Raw genomic sequence first — 23,068 nt, 5'->3', positions numbered from 1 at the left:
TGAAAATGCCGTAATGAGACTCAAGTTACGGAAACCTGCCTGGAAGACGGCAAGGGAATTAGTTAATTCACATTTCAAACCTGATGAAATATGGGAACACGAATGATCTAAATCACACCCTCATGGCATCCTCAACATCAGGGATTCAACTGCAAAGTTGCCTGGGTTCAACCTTCCTCGCTCCACCTGGACCACACTCAACAGGATACGCTGCGGAGTAGGAAGAAGTGCTTCTGCTCTGCTTCAGTTGGGCTGGAAAGACTCGCCAGCTTGTGACTCCGTGCTGAAGTGCAAACCATCCCTGCACATTCTGAAGGACTGCCCTCTGCGATCTTTTGCTGGTTCGATCGAGGACATTCACCGAGTGACCCCTGAGGCACTCTCTTGGCTGAAAGAGCTGGACATTCGTCTCTAAGAGATTGAAAGAACCCCTCATTAACCTTTCTAATATGGAGTTTGTATATATATAGAATCATTTTTTGTGCCTGTTAAGAACTTGTACATAGTCGATTGCCAACTGTAGCACCATACGCTAATTAATAATAATAATAATAATTGTACCGGGCGGTACACCTCTACTCTGTTTATTTAAAAGTTGCGCCAGTTGAAACTCCTCTTCTGGAGGAAGTCTGAACTTTATCTACACTATTAATCTACTAATTTCTCAGAAGATGTCACTACCTGGAAATTTTTGAGTTTGTGAACTGTGTCATTTTTATGTGTTTTTGTTTCGCTTGAAGTAAGAAGTGTGAACTTTCTCTTCTAGAGGACACTACTGAAGATCAACAATAGTGCAACCTAGTGCGGAGTCAAAGAACTATTTTGTTGGAGAAAATTTAATTTCAGGAGTTTGTTCTTTGTTAAATTTCTTTCTGTCATTGTTTAAGTTGGCAATGTTTACCCCTTTCTTCCCCTTGCTTTGAATGTATCCAATCACGAATTTCTTCAATGAATTTCTGGCCAATCAGGGGTATCTTCCCCCATCTTGTATCTGTTGCGGGGTCCTACCCAATAAAATCTTTGTGGGAGGGTGTTTTCTTTCCCCTAACGCCTAGAATTTTCTGCGAGAGTATTTAAACTGCTGATTTTAGGGTCTCCGGGCCACTTCTGTTCCATCTTTCAGTGTATTAAGTACATAGCAGGAGGCGGGAAGCGCCTCTTTCCTCGGCAGCGATCTACTACCAGGTAATGGCCTATTAATATCTTCTTTTCTTGCTAGGTCGGCAGTTTAACTCTCGCGGCGGGTTCGAAGCGTTTTCCATCATGTAACCTTTTCCTAAAATGTAACTACTCTTTTCTTCTATTCTCTTGTAAAGCTACATTATGGGATAGAGAGTGCTAACCCTCTCGAGTTCCCACTCACATCGTCTTGAGGTGAACTTATTTTCTCAACCAATTCTCCCGTAATGTAATGTAAATTGCCTTTAAGTCACCTCTGTAGTATGGGATTAGCCCTTGTATTAACGGCCTAGTGCCAAGTAGGTCTTAAGCAAAGTGTATTAGGAGTGCAAGTTCGCCTCCTCTCAAGTTGTATTTTAGAGGTCATGTATTAATCTTTTCTCACCTAATAGACCTCAGTAGGTTGGGTATTTTACCCCTGTGTATATGTCCTTTGAGGACAACTTGAAAGTTGAGTTTGGTGTGGCCTGGGAGAGGCTTAACTTTAAGAGCGAGTGGCTCTTTTCTAAAACTGAGAGTTGTATGCCTCGAGGAGGCTTTGCTGTGTAATTTGGAGCAAGGGCTCCAGGGTTTGAGTGGGGTCTTCTGCCCCTTTTGTTGAAATTGGTATATCGTAAAGTTGAGCTAGTTGCTCAAGAATTGTGTTTTCAGGGCTCGAAGCCCAAATTCTTTAATCCCTGTAATTGTACATTTCAAGCTGTATTTCGGCTACTAAGTACCTGTTCTATTTGTTGTTACCTAATTTTGAAAAGAAAATATAACCTTGTTAAATTGTAAAATTTAATTTCTCTTTAGTAGCTTGAGACCTATTCACCACCCAGCACCTTCTTTCATGCTTAACTACCACAAAAACTCGGTAACAAGTGGTAGCAGAGCGTGGTTGAATGGGTCTCAATTTAGCCCCTTTTGACGGCTAAACATTGCTTTGATTCGAACTCTAACAATTTTCTCAGTTGCTGGAATTTTTTGAGTTTTTCAAAATTGTTCTGTCATCATGCCCGGCCCTCGCGATGTTCTCCTCCTTAACTACTTGCGCAAAGAGGAGTTGATATATGAGTTAACTATCAGAAACGTTCAATCTGGAGGCACGGTTGCAATAGACACTAACAAGCTTAGAGAGTCCCTTGATTTGCCCATTTCCATCCCCAATTTGGGAGAGAAAGAAATTGATGATTCTCTTTCCACGATCGTCGAAAATATTACTGGGCTAGCATCTGTAGTTAGTTTTTTTGATGAAAACGATCCGTCTCCTAATCAAATTAAGCGTGTGCAAGGCAGGCTGTATCACTTTGCAAATAGAGTTAATGATCTGTTGTCTCTAAAGGTGAATGACGTTCAGAGGAAGGACGCTAATACACTCCTCGAAACTATTTCTGAATTGTCTAATAAGGTCACTCAATTGCTAACCGGCGAAGTTCCTCCCAAAACTGATCAACCCGCCACAGTGAATGTAGGTAGTGATGAAGTGCCTCCTCAGGGAGAAGTCAATAGGATAACCGTTGCTGCTCAAACTATCTCTGCCCCATCGAACAACGAATCTGAACGCCGTGCGTCATTGGGTAACATCCGCTCTGAATTAACTTCTTTGCCATTGAAACCTTTAACGACTATGTCACCTGGGTTCAGTAGCTTGCCTCATCCATTGGCAATGTTGCTTAGAGGTATCTCTAAGTTTTCCGTCAACACCACCAGTGATGTAATTTCATTTTTAAGATTTCTAGTGGAATTTCAGGATCATGCTCTTGTTTTTTCTCTTTCGCCATGTCAAATTTTGCAAATTATCTATCCGTATGCTATTGGTATTCTCTCTGATAAAATCGTAAGAGCCATTGCCGAGCAATCATCTATTGAGGATTTCCATGCCCATTTGCTAGCTAACTTCATCCCGGCTAGGGCCAGGTCCTCCCTGATTCAGAAGTACTATTACCGTGTACAGCGCTTGGATGAAAACTTGGCTGATTTCATACAAGATATCAAATTCTACACTAGGGTGTTTGCTCTTCACTTCCCTGAGGATCAAATTGTACAAGCTATTGTGGAAGGCATTTCACCATCTTATAGGTCATATTTGTGTTTCGCGGCGTGCCCGCAAACTTTCTCGGAACTTGAAGCATTGGCCGTTTCAGCGGAAGGAGTTAGATACGCCGATTCTTTGCGTGTCGCGAAAGAACCCCCGCCTTCCTTTAGTAACACTCGGCCTCCACCTCGCCGACCAGTCAATCCTCGTAAATGTTATGCTTGCGGGTCGCCTGACCATCTGCGCGACAAATGTCCACTGATCAAGTCAAGTGGGACAAGGAATGGAGCCGGGTCATCACAAGGCTGTTTTAAGTGCGGGGCCTTCTCACATATCGCCAAGAATTGCCCAAACTCAAATAGCACCCCCTCCTGCTCAACTTCTGGTGCAAATTCCACCTATGCCAATAATAAAAAGTGACTAGCGGCTTCGGCTGAGTCGACTAATTCTGCTTTCCAAGGCTCAGCCCCGGGCAAAAAGGTCGAGAATTCAGGGAATGAGCAATCTTCAAATTCTTTTTTTGAATGCCCCAGAGAGTGTCTTAGGATTGCGGCGGATACCCCCGCACCTGTTCCTTTTCTTAAGATTGAGTTAAATAACGAGCCTATAACAGCTCTATTAGATTCAGGCAGTGTTTGTTCCATTATTTCGGCTGTATGGTACTCGAAATTGAAATCTGTTTGTAAACTACCTGTCTATGACTCTTCTCGTATTCAATATGTTTCGGCTAATTCATCTCCATTAGAAATTCTTGGTTCCGTACTGGTCAAAATTCGTATTTTTAAATTTACCTGGAAAATTAAACTGTTCGTGGCTAAACACTTGTCTTGCCCCATCATACTGGGAGCGGACTTCATTTCTCACACTGGTCTTGTGCTCGATCTCCAGTCTAGGTCGTGCACATTCAAATTTGTTTCTAGTTGTAAAATACCACTATTAAAGTGTAATTCTGTGTCGTGTTCTTCTATTTCGCCTACCCAGGATGAGATGTTGTTAGACCTTAGACATCTACCTGAGGAGCAGGCTGATAGTATTCGCAAACTGTGTCAGTCGTTTCCCGAGGTGTTCTCTGATTCTCTTGGTGTTACTGACCTTATTGAATACAAAATTGAGGTCACGGATTCAATTCCTGTCCGTTTTCCACCGTATAGGCTATCTCCTCCTAAAATGAAGGCTCTGAAAGAAATCATCGATCAGATGTTGAAGGATGGTATTATTAGGCCCTCTAAGTCAGCGTATTCTTCGCCTATTTTTCTAGTCCCGAAACCCCAAGGAGGCTTCAGGCCTGTCATTGATTACAGGGCTCTCAATCGGAAGGTGGTGTTGCAATCTGTGCCCCTTCCCGACCTTCATTCTTGCTTTTCATGGTTTCGTAAGGCCAAGTTCTTCACCATCTTGGACTTGAATCAGGCCTATAATCAAATTCCCCTTGCCGAAGAGTCTAAACATCTTACAGCGTTTGCCACGGACTGGAACTTATACGAATACAACCGCGTGCCTTTCGGGCTCCCCACGGGGGCAGCTGTGCTCACTAGGCTACTAGATAGGGTCTTTTCCGACATCAAATTTGAGTACTTATATCACTACTTGGATGATGTCGTCGTATTTTCAGAGACTTTTGAAGAGCATCTAGATCATCTGCGAGAAGTTCTCGATCGCCTTCGTAAGGCGGGGTTAACTGTTAAGTTGTCCAAGGTTGCCTTCGCTAAGCCCTCTATGTCTTTCCTTGGGCATATTGTGTCACCTGATGGTGTAGCTGTCGATCATTCTAGAACACAGGCCATCCGTGATTTTAAACCTCCCAAGGACATTAAAGGTATCGCCAGATTCATTGGTATGGTGAATTTCTTCAGAAAGTTCATTCCTAACTTTGCTAATAGAGCGGCGCCCTTAAACCTTCTTCGTAGGAAAGGCATCAAATTCGAGTGGGGACCTTCTCAACAAGCCGCTTTCGAAGATCTTAAATTAGCTCTCTGTAATGCCCCTGTACTTGCTATGCCTGATTTCTCGAAGAAATTCATCGTCCAAACGGACGCGTCGTCGTCAGCTGTAGCTGCAGTCCTTCTTCAAGAGACTGAACTAGGGAGGCGTCCCATCGCCTATGCATCTAGGACTCTATCGGTTCAAGAAGCCAAGTATTCCATCTATGAGCTCGAAGGGTTGGCAGTCTTATTCGCCTTAGAAAAGTTCCGTCTCTATCTGGAACATGTCAAATTCGACCTGGAGACAGATAATCAAGCCTTAAGCTGGGTCTTAGGTAGGCCGCGTCGTACTGGTCGTATAGCCCGTTGGGCCATCCGTATTTCTGCCTTCCAATTCGATGTCAGGCATATCAGAGGTACTGAAAATGTGGTTGCTGATGGACTCAGCCGTATGTTTTCAAACGACGTTGAGAACCATGAACCGGTCGACCGTTCATCACCTTCCGAGTCCATACTATCTGGTGTTAATGCCATCTTAACAGATGCTCCCATGCTCTTTAGGGATATCGAGAAATACCAACGTGAAGATCCGACGCTGGCTCCGATAATGGAAACCCTTTCTTCTGGGGAGCATGTCGTCCCTTATGTTCTGAGGAATGGTGTTTTATGTTGCCCTTCGAGGCATGACAAGATGATGAAAGTTGTCGTTCCAGCTGTTCTCGTGCCTATGATCTTCAAATACTATCATGAGACCCCATTGGGGGGGCATCTTGGAATCTTTAAAACCCGTGAAAAGATTCGTGAAAGGTTCATCTGGAAAGGTATGGACGGTGAAATTCGTGAACTGGTAAAAGCCTGTAAATCTTGTTTGCTTAGTAAACCAACCATGTCCACTAAGGTAGGCCTTTTGTCTTCTCATCAAGCATCGCGCCCCATGGAACGCCTGTATATTGATTATGTAGGACCCTTCCCCCAGTCGAAGGGAAATGCCAACAAATTTATCCTTGTATGTGTAGATGGTTTTACTAGATTTTCCTGGTTATTTCCGACTAAGCTGGCTACCGCTCAGTCCACCATTACCTGCTTAAATTCTATTTTTGCTTCTTTTGGTCCGTGTCAATATATTGTATCTGATAATGCTAAGGCTTTTACATCTAATTTATTTCGTAAATTCTGTTTTGACTTATCAATATCTCATGTAACTACTTCTGCTTATTACCCGCAACCATCTCTGGCTGAACGAGTTAACCGTAATCTCAGGTCCGCTCTCATTGCTTATCATCATGAAGATCCTTCCAGGTGGGACACGTCCCTGCATTGGTTAGCTTTTGCTTTGAATTCGGCGGTTCATGAATCTCACAAGTTTACTCCAGCTTCTTTGATGTTCAAGTTTGTTCCCAACTCGCCGCTCTCTAACCTCTGGTCTCTGAGTGACATTCTGCCCGAGACAATAGATCCGGACAACATCAAAGATCTTTGGAAGAAGGCTAAAGCCAATCTTAAAGTGTCTCATGAAAAGGTTAGGGAAAGGTATGATCGTGGACGGAGACCCACCCCTTTGAAGGTAGGTGACCAGGTTATGGTCAAAAATTTTGTTCCCGCGGGCAAGCTTGCCCCCAGATTCCATGGGCCTTGTATCATTCTCGATTTTCTTACGCCGGTTACGTTATTGTTAAGTAATCCAGCCACCGAGAGGATATTTAGAGTTCACCTGTCCCAGGTGAAACCGGTGTAATTTCTGTGTTAACTTGCTTCATATTATTTTGAAAGGATATGAAGGTTATATTTTTTTTTTTTTTTTTGAGTTTTACTTTTAAGGCATTCTGCACTACCTATAATATTTTGTTTCAGATGTAAGCTTTTTGTAAAACCTGTCCCGACCCGTTAAACTGCCATTCTGTCCTTGCCACGGCCATTACCACGCTCCCGTCTCCTGCTCCACCTTACACTGTGGCTTCATAATGTTTAATGCAATGGGTATCTACACGCCGCTGGCCCCTCAACCTCTCCATAAAGCCTGTACCCTCAAAGAAAATGATTGTCCAACACAATTCTGCCGTCTAGCTTTAATGTTTCAGCGCCCCCGCAGCCGCGCAGCGCCGTGCAGCGACTGGGGAGGGGGATGGGCCCCCTCCTCTCCAGCGAGGACGACATGTGCACGGCGAGCCGGAGCTCTCCTCCCGGCCAAGGCTGATGTGCGGCGCACGACCTGCTACATGCCCGCAGCCTGTATCTGTTCACCGCGGGCGCGGCGTACTTCAACACCTCTGCTCCCCTCATAGTGCGGGCGAGCGGTATCTCAGGGTACTTGAGGGGTCCGAGCGGCCTCCGTTGGACGCAAGCTGCAACGGCCGGTCCGGCCATTCGACTCAATCTACATCAACTACATGGACAGTCACCATAAGCAATAATTACATTTGGGAATTTAACAACAATATTTGGTGGACATCGCAAAACTTTTCTTCACTTTTAAGCATTAAAAGTTTATCTTCAGAAATTCAAATTCTACAAACTTAAAGACTTTCACCTGCAACAACAATATTTTGAAACTGAATTAAGAAATCTTGAAAATGCTTCTGCTATCTATCTTCGTATCAACATCATTACTTGGACTTTGTTTCAAACTGATTTCATGTGTCACCCCTGGAGGAACTTTTGGGGGGGGAGGTCTGTACCGGGCGGTACACCTCTACTCTGTTTATTTAAAAGTTGCGCCAGTTGAAACTCCTCTTCTGGAGGAAGTCTGAACTTTATCTACACTATTAATCTACTAATTTCTCAGAAGATGTCACTACCTGGAAATTTTTGAGTTTGTGAACTGTGTCATTTTTATGTGTTTTTGTTTCGCTTGAAGTAAGAAGTGTGAACTTTCTCTTCTAGAGGACACTACTGAAGATCAACAATAGTGCAACCTAGTGCGGAGTCAAAGAACTATTTTGTTGGAGAAAATTTAATTTCAGGAGTTTGTTCTTTGTTAAATTTCTTTCTGTCATTGTTTAAGTTGGCAATGTTTACCCCTTTCTTCCCCTTGCTTTGAATGTATCCAATCACGAATTTCTTCAATGAATTTCTGGCCAATCAGGGGTATCTTCCCCCATCTTGTATCTGTTGCGGGGTCCTACCCAATAAAATCTTTGTGGGAGGGTGTTTTCTTTCCCCTAACGCCTAGAATTTTCTGCGAGAGTATTTAAACTGCTGATTTTAGGGTCTCCGGGCCACTTCTGTTCCATCTTTCAGTGTATTAAGTACATAGCAGGAGGCGGGAAGCGCCTCTTTCCTCGGCAGCGATCTACTACCAGGTAATGGCCTATTAATATCTTCTTTTCTTGCTAGGTCGGCAGTTTAACTCTCGCGGCGGGTTCGAAGCGTTTTCCATCATGTAACCTTTTCCTAAAATGTAACTACTCTTTTCTTCTATTCTCTTGTAAAGCTACATTATGGGATAGAGAGTGCTAACCCTCTCGAGTTCCCACTCACATCGTCTTGAGGTGAACTTATTTTCTCAACCAATTCTCCCGTAATGTAATGTAAATTGCCTTTAAGTCACCTCTGTAGTATGGGATTAGCCCTTGTATTAACGGCCTAGTGCCAAGTAGGTCTTAAGCAAAGTGTATTAGGAGTGCAAGTTCGCCTCCTCTCAAGTTGTATTTTAGAGGTCATGTATTAATCTTTTCTCACCTAATAGACCTCAGTAGGTTGGGTATTTTACCCCTGTGTATATGTCCTTTGAGGACAACTTGAAAGTTGAGTTTGGTGTGGCCTGGGAGAGGCTTAACTTTAAGAGCGAGTGGCTCTTTTCTAAAACTGAGAGTTGTATGCCTCGAGGAGGCTTTGCTGTGTAATTTGGAGCAAGGGCTCCAGGGTTTGAGTGGGGTCTTCTGCCCCTTTTGTTGAAATTGGTATATCGTAAAGTTGAGCTAGTTGCTCAAGAATTGTGTTTTCAGGGCTCGAAGCCCAAATTCTTTAATCCCTGTAATTGTACATTTCAAGCTGTATTTCGGCTACTAAGTACCTGTTCTATTTGTTGTTACCTAATTTTGAAAAGAAAATATAACCTTGTTAAATTGTAAAATTTAATTTCTCTTTAGTAGCTTGAGACCTATTCACCACCCAGCACCTTCTTTCATGCTTAACTACCACAAAAACTCGGTAACAATAATAATAATAATAATAATAATAATAATAATAATAATAATCTATATATATAAAAGGAAGTGTTTGTTTGTCGGTGCGCGATGCCCAGCAAAATCTACAGCACGTAGAGATCTGAAATTTTGAACATAGGTAGATGGAAAGGGGTCCAAATGCACCTCGAAGCCGGAATTTTCATTTTCGCTTTCGTTGGTGAGTTATGAACGAAAAACCATCGGAAAACGTGGATATGACAATCCAACGTGCTGTCACCAAGATTAAATGCATGGAGTCGCTGTCGCTAGGCAACGTACATAAGATAGGTAGAGAACACAATATTCAAGGAGCCATTTTACGTCCAGGACGTAGGAAGCTGTTTTTTGGCCTCATATGTTGTGAGGGCATATGACGGTGTTGATGATGATTCGTCCGTCGGATCGGGTCGTTAAGTCTTGAGCTATTCGAGAGGAGTGGCATATGTGCCGGCGCCGGGTTTCATCCTCTTCATTCTTGCTATCATATATCATGTCATTCATTTCTTTCAACAAGCAACTATTACAAGAATTACCCGATGTTCTACACAGTTACAAGTCTATCGACTACACGGCAGAGCTTCGAAAGACTTGGAGTCACCTGGAGTACCCTCGAACATCTTAGAGCGGACGATTGTGGCACCAATTATCCTTCTTAAGAATAAGAATCCTGCCCTCTGTAATGAAAACGACTCTGAAACTGATGACTAATATTATTGAAGCCATTCTCATGTCTGGGCATGCCGCGAGCGAAGTAATATTCATTCCTCGGATTCGAATAATTTCTTCGGATATACAGTTTAAGTTTAGATCTCTGCAGTGTTCAAAATAAAATTTCTCTATGTAATAATAAAGCAAGAATAATCTTCTTCTTCTTCTTACTATATAAAAAATGGATGTATGCATGTGTGTGTGTGTGTGTGTGTGTGTGTGTAAATGACACATCTCCTCCTAAACCACTGAAGCCATTTCATCCAAACTTGGTACACTTATGACTTACTATCTGGAGACGAGCACTGTGAGGGTAAGCCATCCGTAGCTCCCTTAGGCGTGGGGGTCAGGGGGGCAAGGTATAAAAATAATAGAAAAAGTGGCAAATCCACAGTTTTCGGGGTCGCTGAGATGAACAGTGACACTCCCCATTTTTTCAAATGTCAAAGTTTAGTTCCCTTTCGCATGGGGGGCGAGGGGGGAGTGATATATAAAATTAAACGAAAATAATGTCGAATACATAGTTTTCGGGGGTCGCCGAAGTGAATTGTATACTCTGGATTTTTAGTATCAGGAGACAAACAACGTGGGGGTAAGAGCCCAGGAACCCTTAGGGGCGGGGGAGCGAGGGGGTCAGATAAACAAATTAACGAAAATACTGTCGAATCCATACTTTTTGGGGCCGCTCAGATGAATAGTGACACTCCAGATTTTTTTTTAAGTTCAAGTTCAACCCCCTTTGGGGTGGGGGCGAGGGGGAGTGATATATAAAATTAAAAGAAAATAGTGTCGAATACATTGTTTTCGGAGTCGCCGAGGTGAATTGTACACTCTGGATTTTTAGTATCTGGAGACAAACCACGTGGGGGTAAGACAGCCCAGGAACCCTTAGGGACAGGGGGGGCGAGGGGGCTGAGATATAAAAATCATCGAAAATAGTGTCGAATCCGTACTTTTCGGGGTCGCCAGGATGAACAGTGACATTCCGGAATTGTTTAAAGTCCAACTTTAGCCCCTTCGTGGTGGGAGGCGATGGGAGAGTGATATATAGAAATAATAGTGTCGAATACATAGTCGCTGAGGTGAATAGTGACACTCCGAAATTTTAGTATCAGGAGACAAGCCACATGGGGGTAAAACACCCCAGGAACCCTTAGGGGCGTGGGAGAGGGGAGCAAATGGACTGAGATACACAAATCATCGAAAGTAGTGTCGAATCCATACTTTTCGGGGTCGCTGAGATGAATAGTAACATTCCGATTTTTTAAAACTCAAAGTTTAGTCCCCTTTAGGGTGGGGGAAGTGGGAGTGAGATATAATAGTAAACGAATATACTGCGGAATCCATAGTTTTCCGAGTCGCTGAGATGAATAGTAACATTCCGGATGTTTAAAGTCTAACTTCGGCCCCCTTTGACATAGGGGGCGAGAAAGGTTGAAAAAATAAATTGTCAGAAATGACCGAGATAATGGACGTGTGTATGTTCCAGTATGACTTTCAAGTATGACTTACAACCTGGAAAACTTACTGTGGGAGTAAGACGCCACTAGGGAAGCGGGTAAAATATTATCCACACTAATAAATGGAAGTCTGTTTGGCGAGATCTATATAAACTGTACTATATATATATATATATATAAATTAAAGCATAAAAATGAAAACAGATGTAAATTAGTGAGACCATTCTAGGCATCTTAGAAATTTAAAACTTGGTACCAGACAACCCGATGACTTCAGGACCCCTAGAAAAATCTCAAATTCTCATAATTCTCTGAGCGGTACATGCTGGGAGTTTCAAACCTGCATAAGAACACAGTCAGTGATATTTATCCAGAACCTACTGGTTTTATGGGCTTAAAGGTTTCCTTAAAGTCCTGATTTTTAACCAACTCCCCCATATCAAGATCGCAGCACAATCTCCCACACAAGTTAGAAAATTGAAATTTTGCAAAATTATAGCTTTTAGCATGTAACCGACGGAAAATTTACGAGATGTTTAAAAATTTTCTTTTTTACCCCCGAAAAATATCGAAATATGGAGGCAATTTTAATGACGGTGCAGTCCTTCCTTTCGATGTATTTCGTGGCTAAACGGTAAGTCGTATCACAAAACGGATGGCACAATCTCCGTTCAATTTGGAGTGATCTACAACTTCGGTCCTATGACCTTTTGTCGTATCTCTATCCCTTATACATTAAATTTTTCTCTATTTCTGGATTTACCTAAATTTTGCACTTTGAACACGTACAACTGATGGTTTGATTCACTTATAGGAAAGATGGGATCATCAAAATCTACACGAATATTGGCCCACCCAATAGCCATATGTGAGCCAAATTCTATGTTTGAAGCTGTCACATAAATATCTGAAAAGTAATGCACTGTGTGAAAATCTTACACAAATTTCACCCTATTCAACGTTTCTAAAACATAATGAATTGTGGTAGACAAGTGCACCTGTCGTTATCATCACAACTCCACAACTCGCACTTTACTTTGGAAACATCGTCTGCGGACCTCCCTATGCTTTTTCTCGGATAACGCCAATTTACATGCAATTTAAAAATTCATGTACTTCATGTACAATAATTTACTTCGATATCCGTATGCAATCTGGAATACCGTGGCGAAGCACGGGTACAATTGCTAGTAATAATAATAATAATAATAATAATAATAATAATAATAATAATAATAATAATAACAATAATGCTAGAGTGGTGCAGGCCCTTGTACGGAAGAACATCCGACGACGGTGTTCGGCGAAATGCGCGGAACGGTGCTGGAGAATAGTGCCAGGGATATTGGGGACAGCACAAACATCCGCTCCTCGAACCAAGGGAATTGAACCCGGTACGCTCTGAACCGAAAGCCATTACGCTGACCATTCACTTGAGGAGCCGGACAACACTTCACTGCAGTCTAGGCAGACATACTTCTTCTGATAATATTGCTAACGTAAAGAGTAGAACTTTCTTTGTAATTTCGAGGAAATCACTACCTGTATCAACTGGTTTAGGAAAAGGGGAGCTTTCGTAGAAAAACGTGAAAATATTTTAACTAAAGCTTGATGAAAACAAGAGAAACTTCTTACTGCAAAATGTCTCTTAACAAATACAGGATTCCATTCACTACCAGGTGTATGCATAAGTTTCTGCCGGTTTTTGTGATAAAGAAAACACGTAATTTTCAAGGGAAATCCATTTTTTGTTTATTCAAAATATTGGCCATCGGCTTCTACTAACTTCGACCATCTTTCAGGTAAGTTATGAATACTATGCCAGAAAAACTGCTTGTCTTTTAGGGCAAACCATTCGTCGAGCCATTTTCCAACTTCCTCCAAATTGCTGAAGTGCTGCTCAGCGAGCGCGTGCCCCATTGATGCGAAGAGGTCATAGTCAGATGGCACCAGGTCGGGCAAGTAAGGCAGGTGCGGAAGGATGTCCCATCCAAGTGATTACAAGGTGTCTTTCACTGGTTTTGCTGTGTGAGACGGCGCATTGTCGTGTAACAGAATCACTTTGCCATGTCTTCTGGCCCATTCCGGTCGTCTTTCGATCAATGCGTGATTTCCATTTGCAATCACGTTTACAAAACATCGATGATAATAATAATACTTCTATTAATAATGGCTTTACGCCCCACTAACTACTTACACGGTTTTCGGAGACTCTGAGGGGTCGGAACTTTTTCCCACGGGAGTTCTTTCATGTGCCGGTAAATCTATCTACAAGGGGCGGACATATCTGAGCACCTTCAAGTATCACCGGACTGGGCCAGGCTCGAATCTGCCAACTTGGGCTCAGAAAGCCAACGTCTAAACCGGCGATGACAATATTTTGTCTACTTTACCCCCAAAACTTGCCAATGCTTTTAGGCCTAAAATCTGGCTCCTTTACTTCGTACGAGAAAGGACATTTTCGGTCGTTCGGCAGGATTATAGCAAAGTCCTAGCATTTACAAAAGATATAGCGAAATATACGTGCCCTCCTTCTAAACGTATGTTGTTAGAAAACTTAATATGAACAGTAAATTGATTTTTTGTTACTTAACTGCACCTGAACACTGTCCTCTTTTATCACGCATTTCTCCTGTATTTATGCCTTCTGGGCTTTCTTGTTTTACTGGAGAGAAGCTTCGCAAGTATATTGTAGTATCAGAGAATGTTTACATGTAAGAATTTTAAACCTAATTTATATTCGTACAGTTTTAAAAGTCCCCTATTTACATTGATGCGTACAGCGGGAGGGAGCTTTTTGCCAAACAGCTGCGATTTCAACATGCTCCGCTCGCTACAGTGATTCTCTCGTAGACGGTGGCGCCAATGCTACCTCTAGTGTATTATTTACTGACTCTATGGTTTCGCCAGGCTTCAAGAGTTCATAATACACAATACCGCTATACACAATACTGCCTTTCACATTGAAATCACTACGTTTAAATGTCCAGCTCTATGGCTAAATGGTTAGTGTGCTGGCCTTTGATCACAGGGGTCCCGGGTTCAATTCCCGACAGAGTTGAGAATTTTAACCATCATTGCTTAATTTCACTGGCACGTGGGCTGGGTGTATGTGTCTTCTTCATCATCATTTCATCCTCATCATGACGCACAGGTCGCCTACGGGAGTCAAATCGAAAGATCTGCACCTGGCGAGCCGAACATATCCTCGGACACTCCCGGCACTAAAAACCATACGCCATTTCATTTACTACGTTTAAATTGTCGAAACCATGTCCCACATGTTTTCGATGACTTTCCACAGCTTTTTTCTTTTGATTAAATAAGAAAAAACAATGCGTGCCGCAAATGTTCTTTTTCAGACACATGGTCACTGAACGATACAACACGGACGCTAGTTTTTGGCGAACTCAAATTGTGTGTGTTGGTAAGTTAATGGTCGCCTCTGTGGTATAGTGGTTAGTGTGATTAGCTGCCACCCCTGGAGGTCTGGGTTCGATTCCCGGCTCTGCCACGAAATTTGAAAAGTGGTACGAGGGCTGGAACGGGGTCCACTCAACCTCGGAAGGTCAACTGAGTAGAGGTGGGTTCGATTCCCACCTCAGCCATCCTGGAAGTGCTTTTCCGTGGTTTCCCACTTCTCCTCCAGGCAAATGCCGGGATGGTACCTCACTTAAGGCCACGGCCGCTTCCTTCCCTCTTCCTTGCCTGTCCCATCCAATCTCCCCATCCCTCTACAAGGCCCCTGTTCAGCATAGCAGGTGAGGCCGCCTGGGCGAGGCACTGGTCATACTCCCCAGTTGTATCCCCCGACCAAGAGTCTGAAGCTCCAGGACACTGTCCTTGAGGCGCTAAGTCGGAGGGACAAAGCGAACCTGGAGGGTAAACAGATGATGATGATGGTAAGTTAATGTCTGACGAACAGACTGACGCATGTGTCAAATTCATACTGTTCTCTGGCGCCATCGCTTAGTGAAACCGGGAAAGACTTATGCATACTACTGGTCTGTACTGCACATCCCAACATTTCAGTACCGAATAATAAGTGAGAATGTATTAAATCATAGAATATTGTAGTTAGAAATTATTCTATCGTGTCTTCTGTAGGTAAAAATAGAGTAAACTCCCACGAGTCCGTGTATCTCTATTACAATTAGCACGAGCTTAAACATTTCCGTACCGGGCGGGTTGGCCGTGCGCGTAGAGGCGCGCGGCTGTGAGCTTGCATCCGGGAGATAGTAGGTTCGAATCCCACTATCGGCAGCCCTGAAGATGGTTTCCCATTTTCACACCGGGCAAATGCTGGGGCTGTACCTTAATTCAGGCCACGGCCGCTTCCTTCCAACTCCTAGGCCTTTCCTATCCCATCGTCGCCATAAGACCTATATGTGTCGGTGCGACGTAAAGCCCCTAGAAAAAAAATTCGTTTGGTCTAGGACTGTAATTTCAATCAACCAATCAATGATCTGCATTTAGGGCGGTCGCCCAGGTGGCAGATTACCTATCAATTGTTTGCCTCATATTTACATTTATTTATAATATTGTTTACGTAGATTTTTCTTAAATATTTTCAACGAACTTGGAAATGTATCGAACACTTTCCTTGATAATTTATTCCAGTCCCTTACTCCTCGTCCTATAAATGAATCTGTCCTCTTGAATTCCAAATTTATTTTCATATTGTGATCTTTCCTTTTAAAAGTTCCATTCAAGCTTATTCTTCTACTTAGATCATTCTACGCCAACTCACCACTGGCGGCTCGAAACATACCACATGGTCGAGCAGCTCGTCTCCTTACTCCCAAGTCTTCCCAGCTCAAAGTTTCCAGCATTTTAGTAACACTGCTCTTTGGTCGGAAATCACCCAGAACAAATCGTGCTGGTTTCCTTCGAATTGTTCCTGTTCTCGCATCAAGTAGTCCTGATGAGGGTCCCATACACTAGAGCAATATTCTAACTGTGGGCTTACCAGACACTTATACGCCCTCACCTTTACATCCTTACCTCTAAATACGCTCATAAACTTCATAATAGCCACTGCAGCAGTACCAGAAAAAATGGCAACTAAAATGTCAAAATATACGCCTACGCAGACGACATGGTAATCGTATCCCAAGAACTTCAACATGCTCAAGAAGTGTGGGCCGAAAAATCGACTTGAATCTAAATTAGAAGAAAACGGTGAAAATGACATTTATAAGGGGCGGAAGACTGGCAGCGAACGACTACATCCTATATGAAGGAAATCCACTGCGAAACGTACCAAACTTCAAATACCTGCAAAGTTTATCAAAGTACACCCCCTCACGCCTCAGCTACGTGCTAACAAAGGAACAGTTCTTCATAGAAGAACTTTGCCTAGACCTGCTCCTGCCAGCCACCGAAGCCTACAAAGGTCTACTAAGAGAACTCGCTAAGAATAAACAAGAGATATGGCCGGAGTTCTTCGCCATGGATGCGATGATCTACAGGGATTGGACTGAAGCCAGATACGACCTACGACACATCATGACGAGGGTAGCGATCCATGGGCTTCTCCACCGAATATGCACAACAGAGAAATACCTCAACCCAGAAGAGAAGTGCAAGTGCAAGCTATGTGCGTCAAATTGCGACCGATATAATACCCCATAAAATGTGGTACAAAAACAGAGCAAAGTCAGTAACAGACTTATGTAATACATAAAACGGACTAAATATAAAACACGCGATTTACTGGATATTACCTCTTGTAACATAATCTTCCGTCTGTATGGCCATTGGCTGCAACATAATCTATTATTAATACTTTCATAACCATGTGAAGTGATCTATAACCTTTCTTAACTAATATGAGCTTAAATAGCTCTTAAATCATAATCATATTGATAGTATCATGATAAAAAGATAAATGTCGTAACGGACCCCGTTCTTAGACATTCATATTCAACTCACTAATAATTGGATTTACCTAGACTGTAATAACTAATATCACAGTGTACAATAAATTTTCAAAATACTGTCACCGCTTCCAATTCTAAAAGTTTCTTGCGGAATATAGAAATACAGCACCAGCTCCCCTTGGTAAACAGTGCCAACGATAGCCATTTTATTTCATACCATTGTATTTGTTCCAGGGGACGTTTGTCATAGATAAAGCTCCAGTGGACGTCGGCGACTTGGAAAACCTGCCGATCTGCGTTGGATATTGGAAGTTCGATATCACCGGAAATGACAAAGGTGAACCTGTTTTCTGTACCCATGTTGAGGTAAAAATAACCGCTAAGAGACGCAACAAAGAATGAAACACGAATTTTACACATCCATGATGCAAACAAATGTATATTATTAGTTCCTTGAAATAAACCATACAAATATATTTTTATGAATAAAACTCTGTCTTTTTCATTACCCTAATTTATTTCAGGATGAGCCAATAAACGTACACACACTAGTATATTCAGTTATGAATGGACACACTTACTAATTACAGTCTCTTTACAAGTCCCTCTTCCTTACGGCACAGCAGGCGGTCCGACCCGTTGCTATACCTGGGGACGGCTATAATCCTTACTTTCGCTTCCCCAAGTCCAGTCACCTCATACAGCAGCTGTGTATAGACTGCTGGATTTGAACACAGGGCTACGGGCAACACAACACACGGTTACTATTCCTTGGTTCGACTCCAGAGATAGTCCAGTAACAGTCACATGCAGTGAACAACCAAACAGCAACAGATCAACGGTATTCAACTCCAGGACGATACTCACAACACGAAATATTAGCACAGGTTCATTTACCCTCGCACACGCGATAGCGGCTTCCCTCGCTCACTCACGGCGATCCTCAGTCCACAGAAATATACAGACGCACAGTACTCTCAGGTAATACACAGTCTTCCGTTCCGCACGCCTGCAGTCCAGCTACTCGCTTGACACTCCGATATACCAACAACAGCTCCTCGTTCAGACCTCGGTGGGACACTAGCGAGAGCCAACAGCTCTGCCGCCCTCAGCTCAGCCACCGGAGTCCACCACAGAGTCCAACACTGGCTGCACCACGGAGCCCAACTCTGACTGACTGTCCGCGGCTAACCTTCCTTTTTATAGCTCGGGTGATGGGAACCAGAACATTCGCGTGATGGACAGAGGCGGGACATTCCTGTTGAATCTCCAAGAAACTCACAGGTAAGCCAGCCGACGAGAGCAATACACGGAAATACCAACCGTGCCTTCCAGGCCGGCTGGCAACTCCCCGGTCGGCTGATTCACGAGTCCCTTCCAGGAAGTACCGAAAGGGGCTACCACAAGCCTGGCAAGTAACAATATTATATACGGCACCTAAACAAAACAAAAAAAAAATAGATTGTCCTGCAGAGTGTTGGTTTAGATTCAAATAACAGGAAAATACAAGAAGCTCACAGTTGCGATCTGCATTATTTTTCAGGAAAGAAGTTCAATTCAGTTCTTCAATCGCACTGTTGCTTACTACTGACCTGTAAGGATGAACTTACCCCACTATATATTTCTATATATTTCCTTTCTGTAGATTTTTCACATGGGGTTGGGGTCGTGGGAGTGATCTGTACCGCAAATGTGGATTTCGTCCCGGATGCCCTTCCTGATGCTAACCTATGTGAAGGAATGTATTCAACTACCACTTTTTGTTGTTGTGGTCAATAGTCCGGTATGTTGTTTGTAAATGGAGATGTACAGCATGTGTTTAGCATCCAATCCCGTAGCTGGGGGAGTTCCCATGAACAACCATACGAAAACACCGAAGAACGTTTATTTAAACTGGCAACAATACAATATTATTAACCTAGTATTAACGTACTATGCCGCAGCTGCTGATTAGGCCAGATCATTTATCCTTGTGAGCATCTTATGGCTAAGGCTAGAGCTACGCTTGCGTTCGCGTTGCGTTACAGCGTGGAATATCGCGTCAAATATGCACAGCACTAATTTGGACGGGACCGGCCACATACAGAGCGATTTCCCGCCGCGGGACACGAGACCAGGCGCGTCTTCAAGCTCGCCCGCTCGAGAATGGGCCGAGGTCCATTTTGTTTGCCGTTTAGTGCCTGGCCATACTTGCCGAATGAAGACGCTGCGGTATTGCGCGTGGTTCATCTGCTTTCGTTTTGTATTTTCACTTAGCAAAATGGAATTAGACAGCAAATTAATAAGTTTGGAGGTACAAAACTATCCGTGCCTTTACGACACAAAGGACCAAGAATTCAAAAACAGAGACAAAGAGATATGCGTGGTTATCAGTAACGGGCGATGTGTTCGGGGAGACGTTGTGTTTCTTTTGCTGATAGCAAATTTCAACAAACAGAAAAGCATTTCATATTTCACGGATATTCTCTATATTAAAAAAAAGATATCTTGGTTGTCTTTTAGTTTATTGTGTAGGAGCACAAATTGTCCACTTGATGACCTGTCACTTATTGTAGGAAGGATCCAATATTTCCTTTGACGACGACGAACAACCAACGCAGCACATAACGTAACAACGGAGTTATATATAATGGAATTCCTTCCATACGCAGAACAATGGCGATGTGTTGCTACTTTACAATCTACACCACACTAATAAAATCACGCCGTGCAAACACGCAAGTGTGGCCACGTGTGCTGTCATCCAGCTGCGTGAAAAACACGCAGTGACGCAGCTTGAAATCACGCAAGTTTTGCCCTAGACTAATCAGGAAAACTGAGACATGCAAATGTGCATTTCACGTTCCGGTGGGTAACAGCAATTGCTCACTGAAGAAGCCCGTAGCTCGTTTCCCGCCAGAGTTCACAACTTGTGAGTCGTCAGTAGCAATTGGGAGGCCTCAGCTAAGCCTAGCACTGCTTCCAAGCATTTGCGCCAGTCTTCTTTCTTTCATTTCTCCTACCCAGGGTCTTACGATCAGCCCTCACTCTTTTCCAACCCCGGTGGCTTTAAGGCGCCCACACACGCTACGTTTTGCTTGACGATTTGCATGCGCAAGCCAAAGTCGCAGAGTAAAACTGAACGTGTGTGTTAGTAAGTCGTGCGATTTAGTAGGCTTGCGCAGTCTTGGGCATGGCATAAAAGAAGTCTGGAGCTGCTTGAAATTTTCCCGCGTGTACAAGCAAGACGCCGTGCAAGTTGTAGCGTGTGTGGTGACCGATTGCGTTCAGTTTCAACTTGAGTTAAAACTGCGTACGGAAATGTGTGATTTACGTGTGTTACCGCGTACAGACCTGGAGACACTGGAAGGTATCAAATAGACTTCATTATGATTAGGCAGAGATTCAGAAACCAGGTGTTGGATTGCAAAACTTTCCCAGGAGCAGACGTGGACTCTGACCACAACTTGTTGGTCATGAAATGCCATCTGAAGTTGAAGAAATTGAAGAAAGGAAAGAATGCAAAAGGATGGGATCTAGACAAGTTGAAAGAAAAGAGTGTGATGGATAGTTTCAAGGAACATGTTGCACAAGGACTAAATGAAAAGGCCGAAAGAAACACAGTAGAGGAAGAGTGGAGAGTCATGAAAAATGAAGTCAGTAGGGCTGCTGAAGAAATGTTAGGAAGGAAGAAAAGATCAACTAAGAATCAGTGGATAACTCAGGAGATACTAGACCTGATTGATGAACGACGAAAATACAAGAATGCTAGAAATGAAGAGGGCAGAAAAGAATACAGGCGATTAAAGAATCAAGTGGATAGAAAGTGCAAGGTAGCTAAGGAAGAATGGCTGAAGGAGAAGTGCAAGGATGTAGAAGGCTGTATGGTCCTGGGAAAGGTAGATGCTGCATACAGGAAAATCAAGGAAACCTTTGGAGAAAGGAAATCTAGGTGCATGAATATTAAGAGCTCAGATGAAAAGCCACTTCTAGGGAAAGAAGACAAAGCAGAAAGATGGCAGGAGCATATCCAACAGTTGTATCAAGGTAACGATGTAGATAATTTCGTTCTGGAACATGAAAAGGCTGTTGATGATGATGAAATGGGAGACCCAATTTTGAGGTCAGAGTTTGACAGAGCTGTGAGTGACCTAAATAGGAACAAGGCACCTGGAATTGATGATATTCCCTCTGAATTACTGACTGCCTTAGGAGAAACCAGCATGGTAAGGTTATTTCATTTAGTGTGCAAGATGTATGAGACAGGAGAAGTCCCATCCGATTTTCGGCAGAATGTTGTTATACCTATTCCCAAGAAAGCCGGTGCTGACAGGTGTGAAAACTACCGCACTATTAGTTTAGTATCTCATGCCTGCAAAATTTTAACACGTATTATTTACAGAAGAATGGAAAAACAAGTTGAAGCTGAGTTGGGGGAAGATCAATTTGGCTTCAGAAGAAATGTAGGAACACGTGAAGCAATCCTGACTTTACGTCTGATCTTAGAGGATCGAATCAAGAAGGACAAGCCCACGTATATGGCATTCGTAGATCTAGAAAAGGCATTCGATAATGTTGATTGGACCAGGCTATTTATGACTCTGAAGATGATAGGGATCAGATACCGAGAACGAAGAATTATCTACAACCTGTATAAAAATCAGTCTGCAGTGATAAGAATCGAGGGCTTTGAAAAAGAAGCAGCAATCCAGAAAGGAGTGAGGCAAGGCTGCAGTTTGTCCCCTCTCCTTTTCAATGTTTACATAGAACAGGCAGTAAAGGAAATCAAAGAGAAATTTGGAAAGGGAATCACAGTCCAAGGAGAGGAAATCAAAACCTTGAGATTTGCCGATGATATTGTTATTTTATCTGAGACTGCAGAAGATCTCGAGAAGTTGCTGAATGGTATGGATGAAGTCTTAGGTAAGGAGTACAAGATGAAAATAAATAAGTCCAAAACAAAAGTAATGGAGTGCAGTCGAACGAAGGCAGGTGATATAGGAAATATTAGATTAGGAAACGAAGTCTTAAAGGAAGTAGATGAATATTGTTACTTGGGTAGTAAAATAACCAACGATGGCAGAAGTAAGGAGGACATAAAATGCAGACTAGCACAAGCAAGGAAGAGCTTTCTTAAGAAAAGAAATTTGCTCACTTCAAACATTGATATCGGAATTAGAAAGATGTTTTTGAAGACTTTTGTGTGGAGCGTGGCATTGTATGGAAGTGAAACATGGACGATAACTAGCTCAGAAAGAAAGAGAATAGAAGCTTTCGAAATGTGGTGTTATAGAAGAATGCTGAAGGTGAGATGGATAGATCGAATCACGAATGAAGAGATACTGAATCGAATTGGTGAGAGGAGATCGATTTGGCTAAATTTGACGAGAAGAAGAGATAGAATGATAGGACACATCTTAAGACACCCAGGACTTGTTCAGTTGGTTTTTGAAGGAAGTGTAGGTGGCAAGAACGGTAGGGGTAGACCAAGGTACGAATATGACAAACAGATTAGAGCAGATGTAGGATGCAATAGTTACGTAGAAATGAAAAGGTTAGCACAGGATAGGGTGGCATGGAGAGCTGCATCAAACCAGTCTATGGACTGATGACTCAAACAACAACCGCGTACATTCTTATCTGAGTTCATTGATATCAACAGACAGAATACTTGTCTGTGGAAAATTAAATCGAAGGAATATTCAGATCGGAATAAGAAAAATGTTGCTTACGATTTGTTAATAGAAAAACTGAA

Source organism: Anabrus simplex, chromosome 7 (genome assembly GCF_040414725.1).
Source record: "Anabrus simplex isolate iqAnaSimp1 chromosome 7, ASM4041472v1, whole genome shotgun sequence".
In the NCBI taxonomy this organism is placed as follows: domain Eukaryota; kingdom Metazoa; phylum Arthropoda; class Insecta; order Orthoptera; family Tettigoniidae; genus Anabrus; species Anabrus simplex.
This window is presented reverse-complemented; position numbering follows the sequence as displayed.